The sequence below is a fragment of the Heliangelus exortis genome, chromosome 20, assembly GCF_036169615.1.
Source record: "Heliangelus exortis chromosome 20, bHelExo1.hap1, whole genome shotgun sequence".
NCBI classification, from domain to species: domain Eukaryota; kingdom Metazoa; phylum Chordata; class Aves; order Apodiformes; family Trochilidae; genus Heliangelus; species Heliangelus exortis.
The window spans coordinates 125,992-132,560 of NC_092441.1; the positions used below are offsets into that span (position 1 = coordinate 125,992).

General features: G+C 43.9%; 1 long non-coding RNA gene across 5 annotated transcripts; it reads right to left on the minus strand.

Annotated features, from left to right (window-relative positions):
• Positions 1-1,032: 1,032 nt before the first annotated feature.
• LOC139805636 (uncharacterized) lies at positions 1,033-6,363 on the minus strand. Of its 5 annotated transcripts, XR_011729928.1 has the most exons (5): positions 5,977-6,208; positions 3,197-3,262; positions 1,766-1,931; positions 1,602-1,654; positions 1,033-1,509 (listed from the first exon to the last, which is right to left on the minus strand). It is a non-coding gene; the product is annotated as an uncharacterized lncRNA (long non-coding RNA). The 5 variants fall into 5 exon arrangements; XR_011729929.1 differs by adding an exon at positions 2,441-2,750 and having other exon boundaries at positions 1,033-1,931; XR_011729927.1 differs by adding an exon at positions 2,377-2,750 and having other exon boundaries at positions 1,033-1,931.
• Positions 6,364-6,569: the final 206 nt, after the last annotated feature.

Below are 6,569 nucleotides of genomic sequence, written 5' to 3' on the forward strand. Positions count from 1 at the left end.
AAAAAAAGAACATAGAGTGCAGCTGAGTAATGGGGAACATCTGGTTTCTAAAGGTCCAAAATAGAGAGTGTGTTTGGCTGCTTCACATGCTGTTTCCAGTTGCTGGAGGACTGGTGTCTGTCAGCAAGCCAGCAAGCATTTAAATACCCATTTACACATCTAATATCTGCTTTGACCTATACATCAGCTTTGATACACTCACACAGACTCCCTGGAGCAAAATATCCCCTGTCCCTCCTGGTCCCACACTCCCCCCTCACCTCTACCAGACAGCCTGACAGCCCTCACAAGCCCTTTACCCCTCCCCACTGTAACTCCAGTGCTTAAAACACATCTAGGAAGACTATTAGGCAGGATTTGTCATTACATTCGTAACATCAAAGCAACGCTCTTGCTGGGGGCAGAAAAAGCTTCCATCCTTCCTTATTCCACTGCTGCGGTAGAGAACCCTGTATGGCTGCCTCTACTTGTATCACAAGAGACACCTACACACACACTGCAACAGTAGTGGTCCTGCATCCTGCTTAGACAAAGCTGAAAGTAAAAAATGACTTCTGAAAGTAGAAAAATAAATTCACCATCTGCTCATGAGGTGTCCACATGTTTATACATATCCTATTTAAATACTTCTATAGGCAAGTATTTCACTCCCTTTCTGCATTCACGTAACTTGTACAATTGTTAACTGATACCATTACATTTTCTATCTCAAACGCAGGGATAATTTGACCAGGAATTTTTTGTGTGTTACACAACCGAGATAGCTGCCCAAAGGAGATGCTACCAAACCCCCAGGGAAATATCCCATTTAGGGAGAGACAGAAACATAGTACTTCAGAGCACTCCATCAAAACACCAGCAAAAGATACCTGCAGCATCCAGCTGTCTCTCTGTTCAAAGATTTAGAATAGATAATTAGCTAAACTAGGTAATATGAGATCTAAAGCATGTTAGCGGGGGCTGTTAGTGTCTAAACAATGCAGTTTGTACTTTATACAACGGTTTTTGTTACATTTATGATACAAAAAAATCTGTGATAACTCTTTGGCTTTAATTTTTGAAGGATGATGGAGAGAAGGGAGTGTAAAACTGTAGGAGTCAAACAAATCCCCAGTGCTGCAGTATATAAGGTTACCAAAAAGGACTCTCTGATTTGTTAATACATCTGGATGTACCAAAACGTGCAGAGGAATGCATTTTCATCATCTCAACTGCTGCAATTGTGAACCACAAAGCCAGAAACACCATCAACTTGAGAAAGATGTGCTGTGCTTCCACTTTGAGAATGACTTTCTCTTTTTTTTGAAGGAGGAAGGAGTCTTGTTGCTGGTGACTTCCACAGACTCTTTTGGGATCTGCTCTGATGGGGAGTTTCCAAAATGCAACATCTTTGAATGAGAGGCATTTCTGATTTGGACTCTCTCTTCCCATCTTCTATCAATATTCATGCTGAAGGGCAGTTGTTCCTGGTCTCCCAGCTTAGCTTGGAGCAGGCCAGGGATCAGATTCCTTCCTCAAGAAAAGGCACATCAGGTAACTGGTATATTTTTGCAATCACCAAGCTCATCTTCATCATCTGTTAACGAATATGTATATCTAACCTGTACATAACCTCTGTGCTTGGACAGCTGGGTGTGCATCTTAGGTTGGAGGCCTTACAGATGGTAAGACAATACCACACGGTAAGAGGAAAAGGGCCAACTGAAAGCAGAATTTGAGGAACTACCATCCCAGAGGTGGAGAATTCAGAAAGGGTTCCTTTTACCTGGAGATGGCAGCAGAGCGATGAGTTCCAGGTGCAGAGGGAACAAAAGATGAAGGCCAAAGGAAAACTGACAGAAGCTTCTCCTCTTTGGCCCCTCTCTCTTCTTGCACCCCGAGGGCTTTTATGTACCAGGCTCTGTCCAGCAGGGGTGTGAGGGCAGGACGGACTGCATGGACAAAGAAAGCAAAACTTGATTATAAGGTAATGGAAAAACCAATACGTTGTAGACAAAAAAAGCACACTCAGATGATGGCAGACTACTAAATTCCCGTTTCCACAGCAGCACTCAGCGAGTCATGAGGATAGCACTGGACATTAGGATGACCATAAAGACAATGTTAATAGCAAAACTTCTCTTCAAGCTGCTGTTATGACCTACAAGCTCACTGTCAGGACTGCTCAGTCAGGATGTTAAAGACTGACTTATTCAGGGCATCTGTAAAGGACACCTGCTGAACCTGGGTGCTGAAAATATTACGGTACATCAGGTGTTGGGCAAACACAACCCAACCCCCCAAAACCATGATCCCCTGGAAGGCAAGCTCCTAGTGAGAGCGGCATCATTTGGAAGACAGATGCTTTTTTAGGCAGAGAAGATGAAAACGCATTACTGATTTTTCTCCAGCACGTCAGGTAAGAGGCGCCTGAAGCCACGCCATGGCAGAGGTTACATACCACCTGCTCGTGAACAGGACCAGGCATCGAGTCAACTGTCCAACTGACCAACTGTCAGTCACGTCTTTCTGAGCCAAACCTCTGTGCTCAGCCATCCCTCTGGCTCAGCAAAACCTCCTCAGCTCCCACAAACACCATTTCTCTCTCCTTTTCCCGCACTGATGTTTTTCCTCTCCACCTGGGTGGGGCTGATCCAGAGCACTTCCTGACACCAAGGCCTCCAGGCACCTCTGGGAGTTGCTCTCAAGCAGCCAGTACATGGACTGTGGAGCATGGCTCCTGTCCCATTATTCCTTGACATGAGTAACACCTGGGGGGAAGAAACAAAGCAGGCAAAAAGAACAGTGTGGCACACACAATAAAATCATTCTGCTGGCACACCGATGTCCTCTTGGCAGACCAAAATACCCACCCGTCGGGCTGGAGGGACCCCCCTCCCCACCAAATTCCCCCTTACTCCTCCAGCACATGCCACATCCCTCTACAATCAAAGCAAAATTAGCCAAAGCAGGCATGCCCTCAGGGCTTAAATAGCCAGAAGCTTTGCAGCTGTAGTTCTGTGGCACAGAAGACACCCAAACATCCCAAAACACTTTCTCCCACACAAGTATTACCTGGCAGACACTGAGCACTATCAAGGACTTACATTATGGCAAGGACCAGACTTGTAAAGGGAGACAAGCCAGTGACACAGGGGGAGATCACGCATGCAACAAACCTCCAGACAGAGAGAAAACAGAAAGGGTCCCTTTTTACCTGGAGATGGCAGAAGTGTGATGAATTCCAGGTACAGAGGAAACAAACGATGAACGCAAAGGCATTCTGAGGCAAAAGAGAAAATAAAGAAGTAGAGAAAATGGCTAAAGCAAATGTTTCATGTGATGACAAACCCATCTCGTGGACAAAGAATACATTTTTATATAAAAGACCTTTCTCTCTCCCTGAAGTCCCTGAAGCTTACCGCCTCCATTCTCCCTTTCGGTTTATTTTTGGGTTTGTTTTTATTTTTTTTTTTTAATATTTCTAAATACATACATACACACACACAGAATTGGTTGGAGTGACCAGAATATGAAAGACAACTTCATTTCAGGGCATCTGTAAAGGACACCTGCTGAACCTGGGCACTGACGAATTTACTGCACACCAGGTTTCAGGTAAACGTGACCCAATCCCCCCAAAGCAATGTTTCCCTGGAAGGCAAGCTTTTATGATCAAATTATCAAATTTGATCACTGTTTTTTATTTAAGCTATTTCTAAGAATAAATTCAAAGGTTATTTAAATAATCTTGTAGGCATTCAAACTGCCTCTTTTTTCTTTTCCTTTTACACTTTCTTTGTTGAAACTCCCAAACACCTTTTTTTTTAGACAGAGAAAGCCTCAAATGCAAGGTCACAGTACATTTCACCTTCACCCAGATGAATTGATTTTTAATCCAAACTCAGAAACTCATTATATCACGAGATCTGAGATCAGAGGATTATTTTACCTGACTGGACCTCTACAAAATTAGCCAATGCGTAGGAGACACGAAACTACAAAGTGGTTTTTTCAGTTCCATCTTCATCGAAAAACAGCATCTTGGTCAGATCTTAATAGAGAAGAAAGTTGCTCTGGTTTTAAGATATGAATATTGTCTGTAAGACAGGACAGACTGATCAAAAACTTGGATTTAAGTGGACCTTTTTTCATTTGGGCTTTTTATATAATATAAAGCATAAAGAGATCCTACTGACTAAAAATGGCACTTACTACATTTTTTAAACTAAATTAGGGACTAAATGTATATATGCATCCTAAAACTGAAGTGCCTATAGCAGCACATTCTATTAATTTTTTTCATTTTATTAAATTTTTTTCTTTTTTTTGTCAGCTTCCCTTAGTATGCTCTGCAATGTGTACAGACCAATCAGTGGAACTTAGAAGCGTAGAAGCAATGCTTAATGTTTTATATCCATTTGTTTCAAATTCTGTGAAATGTACTGACTGCTTAAAAATGGCAATCGCACTTTTAAGATTTCACAAAAAAAAAAAATTGACTGTACTTACTAACCTGAAGCTACATATTTCTCTTAAGTATGCCCCTCTAGTGTTTTAAAATTAGCGACTCAAATCCTGTTACACTTGCTTGCTTTTAATCCCGGGTTAGAATAAAGTTTTCCTATTTTCTAATCCTTAATCAGTTTCCTTCACGCTCAATTAATAAATCAATTAAAATAGTTGAGTGAAAATAAGAAAATACATAAGAGGTTATGGCTCTCGGGAGATACTGGAGTAAATATTAGTTATCATCACTGCAGTTCCAAGCAAGACAAAAATATACCCAGATTGAGGAAATAAAATAAAAGTGACACAGTTTTAAAGTACCTTTGTCTCTGAACAAGAGAAGCCCTATTTGTATTGATGAGGCTTGATGAATTATTTGTACTATTTTAAAACTGGTCATACTTAGTAGACCACTGACCTATATTGTAAGATCTGCATACAGCAAATATGTACATACACAGTTTTATACACATACACACACCAGTGTGATACTAAGGGCCACAAAAGCTACAAGACACTAAGAACTAAAAGAAATTAAGTTATTACCTCATGTAGACGATATTCCAGTGACAAGTTACATAAAAATGCATGAAATAAGTTTTAAAAGTAAGTGTTCAAATTGAGTAAGGCTCAATTACTGCAACCCCCTTTCAATTACCTGGGTGTTGTAACTTGGGAAACAGGAAGAGGTACCTAGAAAATTGAAATCTCATATAGAATAAAGACCCCTATTAATCAATCTCAACTTAAAACGGAACTTAGGGATTTTATTTTATTCTGGCAGCATACCCATGTATGCACTAGATATCCTCATGTGCTTATATAGTAACTTTGTGGGTTATGCTTTTCTGCAGGAATTCTATCTTTTTGAAGAATGTCACGTTTTAGCACAACTGCATCAATAAGCAACAGTTGACCAAGTTGTAATGACACGATGGAGACTCTGAGACAATATCGAAGAGATGAGACACAAGGCCTACAGGAAGATTTGCTGCTCAGCAGCAATTGCTAGCATACAGCCCACATGGTTGGGTCTGCAAAACCACTCAGACAGAATGATCCAGAAAACACTGCATCTCAGTAGCATTCCTGTCAGACGTGTCTCCAAGATGCTGCTTAAATAGTATATTCCCTTTCAGGAAACCGAAAAATTACCCATTGCCGGATGGCACATGTAACTACTGGAAGGTTACTCAAGCGACTCTTTGCCTAAAGTCGCTAGTACCGACTTTACTTTCCCTCCCTCTGCCACACACACCTCTAAATACTCCCAGCCTTTTTACACTGCAGGCCACTGCTATCTGCAGCCCAGCCCCTCCCAGATATTGCCTTGATAATCCATCTCCCCACTTAGGAATGCTTGCCGTAAGAGAAGCCGGTCTCGAATCAACCCACATAGACGGGCCCCAGCCTGTCAAGGTCGTGCTTTCAAGGGCTGCTGCTGTAAGGAAAGGAGGAAACATGCCAACAAAACCATTTTTTTCTCACCACGCCTCTTCCACTTCAGCAGAGAGAGGTGGTTCCTGCATCGCACAGTAGGCCACGGAGGAGATCCCAGCGCTTCTTGCCAGGAGGAACACGGTTTTCCTCGGAAACGACCGAGCCTTTGTCCGCGACGCCCCACGGTCAAACGCGCACTCCTTGGAACCCTGCGCAACCACAGCACCCTCCAGTTCACTGACCCACAGGGCGGGGGGCCGAGAGACGAAGACCTACGCACCCGGAAAGCGCTGGCCGCGTTCCCCCCACGGCCCTCTCGGCGGGGCCTCGCGATGCTATGACGGCGGGACCGCGTCCTCCCCGCGGGGTCGCATGAACACGGCCAAGAGGGCGCGGGGGGTCACGCGGGCGGAATTCGCGCCTGTCTCCCCAGGAAGCGCGCCCCGCCCCCGTTGCTAGGGAAGTGAGGTCAGGCAGTATGGCGGCTGGGAGTCAGAGAGGCTGAGGAGTCGGTTCTGTGGGGAATCCGCGTCCATCCTGCATGGGAGCGGTGGGTCCGTGCTGCTTGGCTTGCTAGTACCGAGCGGCGAGACCAGCGCCGCGATGGCATCAGGAACCGCAGGGCTGTGAGGCAGCAGAGC